General features: G+C 41.6%; 1 protein-coding gene across 1 annotated transcript in view; it reads right to left on the bottom strand.

Annotated features, from left to right (window-relative positions):
• Nucleotides 1-2,258, bottom strand: part of Ptn (pleiotrophin) — an 85,884-nt gene extending 83,626 nt beyond the window's left edge. Inside the window, exon 1 of the mRNA XM_036182614.1 lies at nt 1,905-2,258. The gene's annotated coding sequence lies outside the window, so the exon portion shown is untranslated. The remainder of the gene's footprint in view (nt 1-1,904) is intronic.
• Nucleotides 2,259-17,140: the final 14,882 nt, after the last annotated feature.

Genomic DNA, 17,140 nt, shown 5'->3' with positions numbered 1-17,140 from the left:
TAGAGGGGCTACAATTTGCATATGGGAGTGGTGGGGGCAAGAAAGTCGTGTGTGCGCGCATATACAGGCAGTTCACCAAATGAGAAAGCTGTCTTGACCTGTGTGAGCAGCTGGAGAAAGATGGCCTTCTTCTAAAGACTTCAATTCTAGTAAAAAAATTTAAATTTTAAAGTGTCTTATAGTTCAAAAGAAAGGTGTTGTGGTTGTAAAATAAAACGATTTGAAAATTTCATCCTCTAATTTCCATGGCAAACAACCACTGTTGGCAGTCTGAAATAACTCTGGTCTCAAAGAGGAGCGGGCGACAATACTCATCCTAACTTCCCTCGAGTTTAACTGGACTATAAGTGTTTCTAATGACTTGGCCTGCAAGGCACATAATTTACTTTAAAGGGGACATAATGAATCCGGAAAGCACCAGCCTTCTGTTCTGTGTTGGCCGACTTCTCTTCTGTTTCATTCTTATTACCTTTTAATATTCCTACAAAACAATTCATCCCCAGACGATCAAAGGGCTAAGCAGGCTCCGCTGTTTCATCAGTTCCACATTTGCCTGGGATCATGAAATTGCTCCATTATGTTGTTAGTTCAAAAGCTTTTCTTTGGTAGTTCCTGAAGTGCCTCCCAGGCCCTTTCCTCCAACACACGCTCGCGTGCACGTACACACACACACACACCACACACACACACACACACACACACACACACACACACACACTCATACACTTTCTTAAACTACTGGAGAAAAAAAAAAAAAACAAATGTCTGGTAGTCCTAGGAAGAAAGATGCGGAACAAGGGAGAACTTTCTTACTTCCTTCTCCCCCAAAGTGTGCATCGCCTGCTTTCAGGAACCACCCACTCTGTTTCCATGGCCTCACTCTGCCCAGACACCTCTAAAGTCCCTGTAAAAGGGGAGACAGGAATGAGTTAGCTCTCTATGTAAACCAAAAGTGTGCCCTTAAATTTACGTGCCGCATCATAGTCCATAGAAGTGTGTGCGCACACACGCGTGTGTAAGAGGAGAGGAAAGGCCGTGTTTTATGCACAAAGGAAGTGAATACATACAGTGAATACAAAACATATTATGATAACTTAATTGAAATATCACCTCAGAAATTCTGGGTATTTGCCAAACTAGTCTTTACCATATCCCTGGTTTATTTGGATGAAATTGAAAATGTAAGAGCTTATGTGCCAGTCCGTTAGAATAATTGGCTCCCCAAGAAAAGGTAGAATTCAAAGCATGTCTTTGAAACTTTGGCCGGAACTGTGTCTAGAACCATTCCTGAGCTGGCAGGCAGGATAGGGAGTATATCCTGGAGAGAAGCTTTTCTGTTGGCAGGCAGGAGGGGCAGGCCGCCACGCATGTACCACACCTAGAGCGGCAGCAGTTGGCAAGCTCTGGGGCCACCTGAGAAGTGGAGGTAGGAAAATGAAACCTGCCTGCTGGGATCGATCTCTCTCTCTCTCTCTCTCTCTCTCTCTCTCTCTCTCTCTCTCTCTCTCTCTCTCTCTCTCTCCCCCCACCCCCGTGCGGGGCCAGACACACCCACCAGAGCTCCAGGTTTTACAAAGAGCACAAATGTGTCCTCTCCCGCGCTTTGCATGCTCCAGCAGGTAGCAGGAATGCTATCCCCATGCACTCTCCACCAAACAAAAGCATCCTCCCTTCCTCTCATCGGAGCACACCCTAACTGACCGAACTCGTCCCCCCAATTTTCCCTAGGTTGGTTTGACTTCTGGAGCAAGTCCGTTTTGAAAATCAGCCCTATTAGCCGACTCCAGGCAGCTTCTCTCCTGTTTCAACCCCCATGGACTGCAGACTGCCAGGAAAGTGGCCTAGGGGTAGGCACATTGCACCAGAGACCCTTTGGAGAAATCCACGGGGTGCTTTGCACTTACTTTGGCTTGCAGAGGTCCTCGCTGACTAACAGGCTGCCTTTGTTGCACCGTGCGGGCGAGGTTTCTGCCGCCGCCGACTCCAGGTACTGCTGATGCTGCTTCTGTCTGGGAGGCTGCGCTCTCCCGGCTTCTGGATGGATGACTCAGTGCTTTCTTCCCCTCTCTCCACTTAGGATTTTCTTATGCTCTGGGGCTTCCTTGGCGGGATTTTTGGACGGGAAGGCGGGGAACCTGATCCTGCCCTCACTCAATTACACCCTGCCAGGGAGGGAAATGGAGAATGGGAGGGTTGAGAGGAGCAGGCAGGGAGAAGAAGCAGACTGTGCGAGGGAGGGGGAGTGTTTTGCCCCCGAAATCTGATTGGGAAGCTTATGAAAAGCAGGCTACTCTGGGGGCAGTCTTTCCCCAGACGGATTTGCAGGGAAAGACGATGGATGTAAAACTGTTTGTTCTTAGCATCCACCAAGCACAGTATTTCTTTCACAAACTCCCAAGCACCATCATTTTTCGTATGGGTCCATCGGCTTATCAAATCGGATATCTTAATTGGAAAACTGATGGCATTTTAGACTACAGTTTTGGGCCGACGCTGTGTTTTGTTTTGTTTTGTTTTTCCCAATAAATGTGATATTCGGCGGGTAGGGGGAGCTGCATGCAAATGCAGCTGCCCCATGCTCTCCAGCCCCAAAGGCCTTCCCTGCAGGGTGTCCAGCTAACTTCAGCAGTTAGTGGCAGCCCACCTGCAGTCACAAACCTGTAAAGTTCTTTTCCTGGGTTGTCACTGAAAGTGACAGATCTCTGAAAATTCCCAATTAAATGTCATTTTCCTTTAGGAGATTTTTCTCTTTTTTGGGGGGGGGCTTCTTTGGTACCTCTAGAGACCTATTCTGTGACATGCTTTTGGCAAGAACATAGGGGAATAACCAGTGTGGTTCAAACTCTGGAGTTGCAATACTCTGAGGGTGGACATCCCAGCTTTCTGAGATGTCTGTCTCCTTTAATCAAGAAGAGGATAAAGCAACAGACCAGTGTGGAGTCTCACATAGAAACTTAATGCAAAATGATGAAGGAGTAGAACTCTAATTTACCCAAACATGTTCAAATTGTAAAATGGACTCCTACTTCTCACCTTTCTGACATCACACCTCTTCAATCCAACTTAATTAGTAAGTCTTAGGGATTCCCACGATCTTTGGAACCCTCATGTCTTAGGACCACCCCTATCCTAAAATTAGAGCCATTCATTTATGGCAAGTTGTTTTAAGGACTGGGGCTCTTCTGTTGACTGTCACTGTACCAATGTCAAGAGTCACCCGGGAACAGAAGAGGTGGCCCTGCAGGAGCAGAGCTTTTAGTGCATTGGCCTTGGTTTCTTTCAGAGGAAGCAGCAGAAGTTCATTTGCACACCTAAGCCCATCTCCCTAACAGACTATTCTCCAACTACCTTTCCATGTGCAAACCACCTGGAGTCTGACTTGAGAGAGGGTGGTTTCTTTTTCTAACCTTCCTTTTCATCATGGGGCAGTCTGCTTCCACCGGCTTCCCCTGTATCCATCACAAACTACTCACAAGATTTGTTCTTGCTAGCCCCTTTACCGTAAGAAACACCTCAACATTTCCTGCTGCTCTAGAGTGATGGAGTTCTAAGAATATTCTGGAAAGATAGACCGTCTCCTTATTGCTCTCAATTTTATCTTTTTTTTTCTATTCATTTTACATACCAACCACAGATTCTCCTGTCCTCCCCTTTATTCAATTTTATTTTTATATTGAGCACACGCTGCTGTCCTTTCAGTAGGCTGGATTAACTACAGTGCTTGTTGATGGCATTGGTCAAGCAACCATGAGATTCCCATGATGTCAACTCTATTTCATTACCACTTCAAAATATAACCTTGTATTAGAGTGGTCCATGAGAAATTAGTTACATCTGTGGTTCTCAAACCGGAGCAATTTTATCCCCTAGGAGAGACACTTGGTGATGTCTGGAGACATTTTCAGTTATCACAACTTGGGGGAAGATATGACATATTCCATCTGTCCTCTACTGAGCAGAGGTCAGGGATGCTATTTAAACATCCTACAGGCCTGTCTACATGGCCTAGTGAATAAAGTGCTTTCTGTACAAACCCAGGACTGGAGTTTGAATCCCCAGTGCCCACATGAAAGTCGGTGTACAGTTTGCAGCCTATAATCCCAGCACTTGGGAAGCAGAAACAGGGTATTCTTGGAACAAAGTGATTAGCTAGACTAGCCGAATCAGTAGGCAATGGGTTCAGCAAGACACCCTGTCTTAGTAAATAAAGTGGGGAGTTGAGCGAAGCCTCCACAAGCATACACACACATATGCATGCATACTGGCATGTGTGGGTGGGTTTACACACACACACACACACACACACACACACACACACAAGCATGTGTCAACATATGAGCAACACACACACAAATTAGTTGACCCAAAATGTAAATAGGGTCAAAACTGAGAAATGCTAATGACATTATTTACCATGATATTTTGAAAATGTGGAAGAGTAAAGACTATGCCTTTTTCGAGAAGTAGCAATCTATAAAAAATGCAATAAGTTATATTTTAATTCAACCAGTATTTTTACTAAAGCCTAAGTAAAACACTATTAATGCATCTGAGATGCCCGACCTCAAATCCACATGTCATCAGCAGATTGACCCCAGATTTCTAGTCATTTTACTCAGTTTACTATCATTGGTGAGCGCTTAGGTATTTGACGGGGTAGGATCCTAAAGAAAAATATTAAAATTTTGGCATCCAGAAGCTTATGTTTGTTCTTAATTAACAAATTAAAATCTGGGGGGGGGGGAATGATGAGATTAGTGACATGAAAAAAAATGCTAATTTGGGAAGAAAACTTCAGAGATCACGATTGGATCGATGACCTAAAGGACAATGAAGGAAACTGACATGTGAACACTGGAGAGAAGGGCCTAAAGCAAATGCAGAAAGGGCACCCACCCTCTGAGCTGGCTGGAGTTTAAATAGTAAGGTGGGGGCTCAGTGGAGGGAACTCCCAGCAAGGGGCTTGGGTATCAGATCAGCCCATGGCAGCCTGTGTCCACCACAAGCAACTGCAGTTTACTCCAAAATGACACAAGGGCCACCGAGAATGACAAACCCTGACTGGCTTCACCATGTCCCTCAGCTGAGGTGCAGCCCCCACAGGAAAGCAAGAGTAGACACAGAGTCCCAGTAAGAGGTTCTGCAGTTACTCCCAGATGGATGTCTGCTCCCCCACCTCCCGCACTCATTGCTAGGAGAATGACTAACTCCAAATGCTTCTGCTCTCCAAAGCTCCCCTCAGCAGTTGCTATCACGGGTTTCTCTGCCCCTGTTCAGCCTCTCCAGGTGAAATTAATGCCCCCTGGCATGCATGTTACAAGACTAAAATGTAATTGATGCAAGATGATTTGCAATCAGGGAGAATATAACATGGCCTACAGCCATTTTGAAAATGAGGCCACGGATTCCTCAGTGACAAATCCAAAGAGGTGGATCACCAGCAGGATCTTCGATAATGTGAAGGAAGCAGATGAAAAATTGGGCAACCCATCTCCTACTGTCTACTTGGCCGGGTGTCTGGATTCTTGGTCACCACTCTCCAAGGAATGCAAATTCTCCCATCTCCCAGGAATGCAAAGAACAATTCATCAAACTATGACAGCTGGGAGGCAATCCCAGTGACACATCTAGAAAATTATATGCGAGACAGTATGGTTAGTTCCTTCCCAAATTCTGCCTCTTCTTTTCGCTGGCATTGTCCATGTGGCTCGGTGACCAGGTAAGCAGATTTTGTGGATCAGAGTTTTGTCCTGTGACAAAATATCTGGGACTAACTACTTAAGAAAGATTTAGGAAAGAGAGAGAGAGAGAGAGAGAGAGAGAGAGAGAGAGAGAGAGAGAGAGAGAGAAGGAGAGAGACAGAGACAGGGAGACAGAGAGAGACACAGAGATAGAGAGATACAGACAGAGAGAGAGAAGGAAAGAAGAGGAGGAAGATGAGAAGAAGAAAAGAGAGAGAAAAAGAAAAAGAAAGATTAGATTTAGTCTATATTTCATACATTTAAAGCATACAAGTCTCTGCTGAATCTAAGTAGCTTGAGTTCATGCCCCTCCAGCCTGTCCTTCTTGACAAAAAACTGTGAACACAAGGTTCCAGATGTCAAAGCAACATAGAAGGACAGGATGTTGTCAGGGGCAACACTCAGATGTATAGAAAAAAAATCAGACCCCAAATAACCAGTGTGTGCATGAGTGTGTGTGTGTGTGTGTGTGTGTGTGTACACGTGTGCGGGCATGCTCATGCACACATGTGTGTGTATGTGTGAGTGGTATACGTTCTTGTCAGTGGGGTATGTACACAGGAATGCTATGTGCTTTCCTGTAAGGGTCCGAGGTCACTGCTAGTGTCTATTCTTGATTATGTTCTACCTTTACTTTTAGAAACAAGGTCTCACATCAGACCTGAAGCTCATCAGTTCAGCTAGGCTCTCTGGCCAATGAGCACCACAGATTCAACTTTCTTCATCTTCTCATCTAGTGTGGGCTTTAGGAATGCACTACCACTCTCAGCTTCTATGTGGGTTCTGAGGGGTTCAAGCTAACGTCCTTGTGCTTTTGAGGAAGGCATTTTACCAAATGGGTCACCTCTCCAGGCCCCAGAGCCTACATTGTAAGACAACAAAATCCACACAGCAACATCCCTCATGAACATGGACATGACGATCAAAATAAATATCATCAGATCAATGTCAACAATTTATAAAGCATATAAAGATATATATCAAAATTTAATTTTATGTGAATTCAAATACAATTTGCCATATTAAAAGATCAACAATAAAATGAATAGATAATTACATGCTGGGCAAACATGACGAAATTCAACACTTATTCAATGTGAAAGTCTTAGTAACTTTAGAATATAGACTAATATGCTTATATTGCTAAGCTATAGAAACCTTCCAACAAATGCAATGTTTATTAATAGTGGAAGTAGGTGCTTTCCATCTAAAATTGAGGGGGAAACCACTTTTAACTATTTTCATATAATGTTGTGCTAGTAACTCTACCAACGAAGCCTTATAAAGAACAAAAAGGATCAAAGGAAGTAGACTTGCTTTGATCTCAGACTGGGGGTGTGTATGAAGTCTATCAGGAGTACCCAGAGAATCTAACCCTACAGATGAAGTGAGCTGGAGCACTGGCCTTTCTCATGAGCAAAGGAGAGCACTTGACAAATGCAACTGAAGTGAGAGAGGAGAAGTCCTTCTGGGCTACAGCTCGGGGGACTTTAGTCCATCATGGCAGGGAAGGCAGAGCAGAGCAGCTCAGTCTGTGTCACCAGGAATGTGAGACCACTGTCATCACATTTCATGGTAGGCAGAAGCAGAAAATGTTCATGGTGCCTCATTTTCTACTGATGCAGAGTCATCCAAGACATGGAATACCTCTCTAGGAGTTATTGGTCAGTGAGGCCCCAGAGGTCTCTAAGACAACCAAAGCTATTGCCTTTGCCTTTGGTTACCCACCATGGCTACACAGTAAAACACCATTGCTGAAGATGTCCCATACTTTGGCTACAGGACTTAGAGAAACCAGCCTTAAAACAACCAGGAAACTTCCTCCCCACTGACTAACTTTCATAGTGCCCAGAGAGGCTATGCAAGTTACTGGAGGAGAAAATACATCAAGGATCTTACATAGTTTGGGATCATACATATGTCATATCAGCCTAGAAGGGAAGTTATGCCCACAGGTGCAATAACAGAACTATTATAGGATAGCTATCTGTTTTCTGATTGGTTTTGCGGCTTGATACACAGTAGGGAATTTCATGCCTTGTAATTAAACCTAGTAAAAAACACATGGCTTCAGAGGTCATAGACTCTAAGGTAGAACCTGCTGCTGTTATTTTGATAGATGATACTGTCAAAAATCCCATCTAAACATTGGATACTCACAGACCTGGGCTGCTTTTAGCCTTGGCCAGAGAAGCATCTTTTTGCAGTGGGCAATAATCAACAAAGATACATAGTTAGTCAAAGTGCTCAGAGCACTAGGCTGGGTAATCAGCCCTTAATAAGATATCTGAGTCAAATACCCAACCAAAGTTCAAGTAACATCATGGAAGAGGAGGCACAGTAAGATGTAAGAGGAGAAAAATGAGTAGGAATGCTGTGGAATGCTGTCCTCTGGACACGGCATGGCCATTGCTCCCAAACTCACAGAAGCTATTATTATCTGCACAGGACCAATCCAGGCAAAATTCTGACACAGGTGAGGTGGATAATCTCTAAGAAACTAGTAGCAATTGGTAGTTCCTGGGAAAGAAAGCATCAGTCTTCTTTAAAGGATGTTGCTGTTGATAAGATTCCATGCTCGGGTGGATGGCCCCCATATCCATGCACATTTGGATAGCACCAACTGGACTTAGTGGATTAGATAAACAGACAGACAGAGAGACAGACAGATACATATCTGCATATATATATATATTTGAAATTGATAGGGGAATGTGTTAGAGGGGATATGGGAAAAATTGATTGGGGGAAATGGAGAGTAGATATGGTTGTCCATTGTATACATGTATAAAATTATCAATAACAAAGACAAATTTTAAAAGAAAAAGATAAAGAATAATAGTGTGTCTGATGTAGTGGGAGTCACAGCTCCATGTCACCTTGCTTGCCCTAGTATGTGTGATACCCTGGGCTTGATTTACTATACCACTAAATAAATAAAAAGGTAACATAAAAATAATTTTCTTCTATATTGTATATGAAATATTTAAATATGTACAACAAAACTATTAAATACTTAGGACTAAATTTAGTGAAATATACCCAAATCGTATACACTACAAAGGCCCAAAACTTACAAGAAAAGTTTTAGCATATCTAAAGAAAAAGGAGTCCCCATGCTTAGAAATAAAAAGTTAGGATTGCAAAAATATAAATATAAAATCTTTCCATACTTAGATTCAAGACAATCAAAACAAACTTCCAATGTATTGTGTTGTTTGTGTATGTTTGTACTTGTGTGCAGGCGCATGTGTATGCATAAGGATGGAAGCCAGAAGTCAACCTCAGATTCTGCTCTTCAATAGCCATCCACTGTGGTTCTGGAAATAGGATCCTTCATTGGGACTTAGGGCTTTCCAATTCAGCTAGACAGGTTTGCCAGTGAATACAGAGGTTCTTCTACTTCTAACTCCTGAGTGCTGGGATGACAAGTGCTTGCCATCATGACGAACTTTCATATGGGTACTAGAAACTGAACTCATGTCTTTATACTTGTGTAGAAATCACTTCTCCAGCTGAGCTATGTTCTTAACTTCCCAATGTATGTTTTAATAGAAAATGATAACCTAATACCAAAGTGTGTGTGGAAAGACAAAGGATACAGAACAGACAAAATATTTTTAAAATTAAAACAAGATTGAAAGACTCACCCTCCTTAGTGTGCTGCAAAGTTAAAATAATCATTAGTATAAAAGTAGATCAATGAAGAAAAATAATCAATGCACAAATAATCAGTTTGATGACAAAGGGAGAATATTTGCTACAAATTGTTGCAAAGAACTGGATACACATCTAGAAAGAAGGATGATTTGATACCAGAGAGAAAAATTCATTCAAAATAGACCATGAGGAGTGCAGGGAGAGGGCTGAGTGGTTAATAGCACATGTTGCTCTTTCAGAGGACCCAGGTTCACTTCCCAGCACCTACATGGTGGCTTACACCCATCTCTAACTCCAACTCCAGGGGATCTGATGTCTGCTGACATCTGTAGGCATCATACATGTATGTAATACTGGGACATACATATAAGCCAAACATCCTTACACATTAAAAACTACCATTAAAAATAACAAAGCTATTCTGGAAGTATATGTAAATGTTATTAAAATACATATGTGACAAAAATTATAACCTGAGATTTTAAAAATATCTCATAAAAATTGCTAACCATAAGCCATTCAATGCTATAAAAATTGAGCAAAAGATTTGGGGCACTTTTTAAAGGAAAATAGATGAATGCCCACAAGTGCCTCCCCCAAACCTTAATTTTATTTGATCCATTTCAGAAATGCAAACTAAAACCTCAATGAGTTACCACTTACCCTCACCAGCAAAGAGCTAAAATTTAAAAGACTGCCACGCCTCAGAGTTGATGGGAATGGAAGACAGCATAACCAATTCTGAGAGACAGTGTAGCAGCTTCTCATAAATTAAGCATGAATCTAGCATGTAATCAGGCTTTTCTAGACACATTAGACTTTACATTGTTAGGTAGCTGCTCAAAAGAAAAATATGTCCCATGGAAAGATTTGTGTATAAATGTCCATAGCATCTTTATTCATCAGAGCTCAAAACAAGAAGCTGATGAATGTATCATTAAAATGTAGTAGATCCATTAAATATTACTCCACAATAAATAGCTGTCATGTACAACAAAATGAATTAATTTTAAGAATGCAATGGATGAAAGAATGTCAATCCTTAACACATGCAATGTGACCCTAATATCTGATATTCTACAAGGAAATTCCAACCTATGTGGCTAAAAGAGACATAAGTGTTTGCTTGGTCCTGCCAATTGGAACTGAGAAGAAATGATCAGAATAGCAGTCTATTGATGTGGTGGCTACATAGGACATTTATCAAAATGTCTTCAAGCTGAAAAGTTAAAATAGATTTATTTGATTGTACATGGTTAAGTATAATAGAGAGGTTTTTTTCTTTTCTTTTTTGTTTGTTTTGCTTTTTAATTAGCACATTAAATTCCTGACTAAACATTGTATTAAGGGACTGCATGTAGAAAAAAAAAGATACACATTATCAAGTAACACATACTTTAAGATTCAAGTTCACAGCTTGATGACTTTTGACAAATGTCCTATGTAGCCACCACTTCAATGGACTTTTGCTAATTCTGAATCATTTCTCCTCAGTCCCAGCTGGCAGGCCCAAGCAAGCATTCATGTCACATTGCATGTGCGAAGTGTTGGAGTTCTTTCATTCTTTACACTTTGAGTTAAATCATTTTAGGGACATACATTTTCCTGTCTAAAAACTGTGTTAATGACTTTCAAAAGTAGCTAACAATTCACTTTTATTTATTCCTTTCAGAAACTAGATTTTAATGTCTAACATTAACAGCTAGTGAATTGATAGTCAACCAGGAAGAATGTTACCCTTGTTCATTATTGTTTCTGTGATAAAATACTTACCAAAACCAACATAGAGGAGGAAAGTGTTTGTTTCAGTGTATATAATACAGACCTTCACTGAGGAAAGCCACACCGGAACTCAAGGCAGGAACCTGGAGTCAGGAACTGAAGCAGAGGAATGCTTGATCATGAACCAGAGGCCATAGAGGAATGCAGCTTACCCAACCTGCATTCTTACACTGCTCACCACCACCTATCTAAGGGTAGCAATGGGCTGAGCCCTCTCATGTCAGTCATTAATCAAGAAAATGCCCGACAGAATTGCCACAGGCCAATCAGGTTGGGGCATTTTCTCAAGTGAAATTGCCCTCTCCAAAATGGTCCTGGCTTAAGTCAGGTTGACATAAAAGCAACCAGCACAGATATCAAGGGTACAGGTATCTGACTGTGTCAGACTTCTAAGACTGTGTCCCAGGACCAGCTTATCCTGAGTGACATTGCCAGTTTGTTACAAGATTATACAAGTAGCATTACTAACAAATGCTTTTGAGTTTAAAGAAAAGAATGCTTCATCAATTAAGGGGAGGGGGGAACCATCCACATGGAGCTTAGGAAAACCAAAAGGAGACTTGTTCCACTTAAACAGAGAGTGCAGATGGAGGTGCAGACGTGGGTTATCATGAAGTCCACTTTGCAGTGGGTCCTACAACTGATACCATAAAGACCTGGGAGTACTCCAAACTCCAGACTGACTTAATGCAAATCATATTTAGAAAGGCAGACTTGTCATATGTATAAAACATGGAGGCAGCCTAAAAGGATGAAAATGCAAGAAGTGGCCGCTATCCTGTCAGACTTCCATTTGTGAATCTAAACCTCAGTCACATCAAGAAAATGTACTCAGAAAGCATCATCTAAAATTTGGTCCTTCCTAATGCACATATTTCTTTTCAGCCCCTAGTATATTATTTCTGTCAAAGCTGGTAACACTTCCCTGTAGCCTGTGAACACAGCAGGCTTTTTCAGGCCTCCCAGGTTCTTGCTGTTTTCTACAGTCATATGTCTTTCTGGACCTATATTTATCTAAACATTGCCTTCAGACAAGTTCCTCACTCACTACAGCAAGTTTCTAGGATGACCCAGCCCCAGAGAGCTGCCTCAGTACCAGTACTGCTTCTCCTCGAGATCAGCATTTGTTGACTCAAACAAACAGCTGTCTGTTGGAAGGGGTGCAGACAGGGAAATAAAGGGTCAAAACACAGAGGTCAAGTTCCCTTGCTCTGCAGCTGGAACATATTCCAGCGTCGGGTAGAAAACCAATGGTTTTTGGCCTTCATTTTTATCTGACATGTGAGACTAGCAATCTTTACCTTTCTGCTGAATATGAGGCTTGGGGATTTCATAACTGTAGGGATTTAGAAGTCTTTAAAGAAGATGTATCCACAAGAATACATTTTCCTTTTATTGTTACCCCTTACATTCCAGATCAAGTGCAGCAGCAACACTGTTTACCAGAATCATGTGAATCTGAAAAGTTTGCCCCCATATATGTGTAATTTAGCATAGAACACATCATGACCCCTATGAGGATGGTCATCATTGTTCCCACTTCAAAGGAAGCTGAGGTGGAATCTTCTAATGAGGATAGTGGTAACTTTCCATTGAGACAACTGATTTTTATCTGTGGGTTCCTAATTGACTTCCTCTATCTCTCCACCGGTGCCAGAAAATGTCATGCCCTGTGTTAATGGATTTTACACACTAATGGCAATTTTGCAATATAATAAAAACAGGCAAGATTATGATATGTACTGAATTTTGATCTTCTTTAAGTCATTAATATTTTTTCTTATACCCAAACATGTTTAGAAGAATCAGACAAAGAAATTAGAAGCTTAGTCCTTTGGTTATAGTATGCTGGCACTCTGTGGTTTTTCAAATCAGCTGCTGGCTAGTGATTCATTTTCCCAGTTTGATTTTGGATACAATTTCCAGTTTCCACTAGATATGAATATTTAAGACCATATTATTATTTGAAAGCAAACTGTAGCCTATAATACTCAGCACAGCATTCTCCAAGATTTGACCAGAATATGGCTCTAGGACGTTATTACATGGGTGGATTCTGTAATACAAGGAATCAAGAACTCTCTCAACAAATGTATTACATGTGGCCTTTTGAAAAAGCTGCACACACACACACACACACACACACACACACACACACACACACGTACACGCACACGCACACACACGCACACGCACACGCACACACACATGCACAGGGACTGAAGGAAATATGTCCACAAATTATGTTCACCAAATTATTCTTTGAGATGAAATTTCAGGATAGTTATTAATTCATTAAAAAAGGAGAGGAAATTGGAAGGGGGTGTGGAGACAGCCAAATATATTGACTTCTTTGTCCATTCAAGGTTAACTTATAGTTTCTTATATCTATAAAGCATTTTTTCTTTCAAGGACACCCCATACTATCCATTTCCTGATAAATGTGCATAACAAAATAGATACAGATGTTGTATAAGTGAGTTAGAAATGGACGATTTCCTTAGTCCTAGGGAACTCAAGAGCTCAGAGTTTGCAGCAATTTCTGCTCCTATCCCCCACCCGACATGGGTTTGGATAGTGCATGAAAAGGGAGATTCTGTGACTAATATCAATGAGACAAAGAAATGAAAGTTCTCTAATCCCTGGGCTAGGCGCCAGCCTTTCCACTGTACGGGACCATTGGCCAGAAATCCCACTGTATGCTGGGCCCCAAGCCAACCAGGACGGGATACAATGAGTTTCCCAGCCACCTTTTCAGAGCTGACAGCAAATGTTGGGGCAGCAACAGCCTTTGATAAGAGCTCCAACTTTCTCTCTAGCATTTCTACCCCATAATAACACAGCTTTTCTTTCTTTCTCTTTTTCCTTTATAATTTATAAAGCGGTACTCTCTTGAAGACTGCTTAGTGCTTTGAGAGACTCAATCTCATTCATCTCAGTACTTATAGAGAGAAGAGGTGGGGCTGGTGGCCAAGACTAGGAAATCAATATTCCCTTCCTGTTTTGAATGAAAGAGAGAATGGGAGAGAACAACACTTCACTTTATGCAACAGTTCATTTTACTGCTGAAATCTCTAGACACGGTCTCACATGAATATTCTTTCCTTAGATTGAGTGAGCTCCCTCGGCAAACCTGGCTGCTTGATTCCTAACGAGTTGTTTACTTAAGACGTCTTCTGTCCTCTTAAGACCAGGCACTTTTGAAAGGCTAAACACATACACAAACCTGTGAATACTGGTGGCCCTAGTTGAGCTTTCTGGCTACTTCACATTTAAATATTGGTTTTCATTCACCCTCTCATTCTCCCTATCACTTCACAATGGGGACAGATGCCTAAGAAGCTACAAACTTCATGTCAGGAAGGTACCCAGGAGAATATGAACACCATTAAAATATTTTTTAACCTTATGCTTTTCTGCTGTTTTCTACAAGCCTTGAGCAGCTAGCCGAATATTGGGTAATGCTCATCCACTGGGAAGACATTGGATCTGACTTCCATTAGAGACACTGAATTATTTAGTGGGAACAAGATCCCAAATCAGCTATCTGCTGAATGGTTGCATTTTTGTCCGCTCAGATTCTTTTTGTAAAACAGAGCAGACATAACTTATAAGTTGTTCATTTTTGTTTAGAATAGTTTGGAGAGGGGCTTACTTTCCAAGAATTAGGTTGGATATAGCACACAATCTTAGAGTACTGAAAAATAAAGGAACCATGAGGGACTCATCTAATCACAACCTTCTTTGATTTCAGATCTGGTCATGATGTAATCTGGCAAACAGTTTTCGAAGTTTGCTTCTTTAAAACTATGAATGGATATTATTCACTTTTAGAACTCAGATTTATAACACTTCTGTCAGTTTGCTAATGAACTGGATAATGCTGAAGACAACTATAGTGGAATATTATACTGAGTGAGGTAGCCCAGATCTACAAAGACCTAGGTCACATGTCCTTTCTTACCTGTGTTTCTGACTCTGAATCATCAGGTGTGAGTACACAACCTGGTAGAGGCCCAATCTTTCTCCTGTTGAGATGGCCTGTAGACCAAACAGATAGAGAGCTGATATGAGAGAGTGCTATTATTGTTCCTTACTGCTCTTGTGCCATGGTGCTTATCATTGTGGATCAGAGTCATTACACCTCTACATGCAACAGAAATCAGAAAAGTAAAAAGGGGGATCTTGAGGGGGAGCTCTAGGCAGGGAAATAGCAGCGTACAGGTGATTTGCAGGGGGGAATTGGGTAAAATGGGGGGATTTAATTGGGGAGGAAGAAGGGAGGTCAATACAGCAGGAGACAGAGGAGGGTCAAATAAAACCATGAATGTCTGGAGAAGCCCAGGGAATCATTATTTACCTAAAATTAAGTCGTATATAATTTACTTGTATTATATATGTGTGTGTGTGTGTGTGTGTGTGTGTGTGTGTGTGTGTAAACATATACAGATTAAATGGAGTTATGCCACTTAGGCTGATACTGCTCCACCAAGAGTCAAAGGCAATCTAACAAAAACCCCATAACCAAGAAACTCTACAAACAATGAAGGCTATTACTATTGCTCCTGGTTGCCTCCCAGAGACTGAAGGTAAATACCTATATCTGAAGACACCAAGTACTTTTGACTCAAGATGAAGCCTCCTTCTTGAAGATTAGCTTTCATAGTTCCAGATCTTACACTTTCCACTGTACAAGAAGGTGCTCTGTAAGCTTCCAAAGCAGGGAAGCAACCAGTAGTCCGAACCAGTTGTACTACCTATGAATTACAATGACAAATGGCATGGCCCAAGAACTCTAAGTTCCAATCGTGGCACTCATATCAGCTCTCTAATTGGTCTTAAGGCCAATTTCTCTCAACAGGAGAGAAATCCTGCCTAGTACTAGAAACCTAGACAATTACCCAGGACTAGTGAGGTCATGGATCTTAGAGGAGAAGCTACAGCCAACACTTTACTAAGCAAGCATAATTCCTGTGGTGATATTTTATTTGTGCTTTAATAAAATAAAGCTTGCCTGGAGATCGGAGGAAAGCCAGCCACTGTAGTAAACACAAAAGTCAGGCAGCACATGCTCTTGACCCCTTAACAGGTGTGTTCAACTCTGTGTGTTCAAGGCCACACAAGGGAACAGAGCCAAGCATGGTGACACATGCCTTTAACCCCAGTACCAACCATAGAGACCTGGAGGTCTGTATAGACAGACAGAAAGTGACAGAGCTATGTAGGAAAAGGAAGTGAGCAGGCTGGGATAAGAGAGCCAATGAGAGGGCAGAAAAGCAAGTCATATAAAGCCTGGGTAGACAGGAAGTCATGCATTTGGAAGCTGCAGAATTGGTGAGGTAAGATTGGCTGGTGGTTTTCCCTGTTTCCCTGATCTAAGGCTTTCACCCCTAGATTTGGCTCTGTAATTTTATCTAATAAGACCTTTTAAGTTTCATGTTACAAATTCCTAACTGCACCATAAATATTTATCCTTACACACACACACACACACACACACACACACACACACACACACACACACACGTGTGTGTGTAGCTCTCACTCCTCCTCAAGCAAACTTCACTTTGCAACAGATGGAGACCATTAGAGAAAACCATAACTGGTTAAATGAAGAGAAGAAGTGATTTCAGAGTACCCAATCCTAATCAATCCATCTCAAGCACAAACCCAGTACCTGAGACTCAGGGAACATCATTAGAAGAAGGGGGAGAGAGATTGCAACAGCCATCGAACCAGAAAATTTGCTGTGAGAGTGTGTCTTCTAGAAATGACTGGGAAGCTTCACCCATGATGGCTGAACAGTATAGCTATCTAAATAAGACCTGAGGAAATCAGCCAAAAGATATGCTAACATGGATATCTCAAGGGTCCTAACAGATGCATAAAGAGCTACAGACAACTAAGGAATGCTGTGAACAGAGCAGGAGAAAAAGTCTTCCCTAGAGATAACTCCT

Source organism: Onychomys torridus, chromosome 3 (genome assembly GCF_903995425.1).
Source record: "Onychomys torridus chromosome 3, mOncTor1.1, whole genome shotgun sequence".
NCBI lineage: Eukaryota > Metazoa > Chordata > Mammalia > Rodentia > Cricetidae > Onychomys > Onychomys torridus.
Note: the sequence above shows the minus strand (reverse complement) of the source record. Positions and strands in the feature narration are given on the sequence as shown.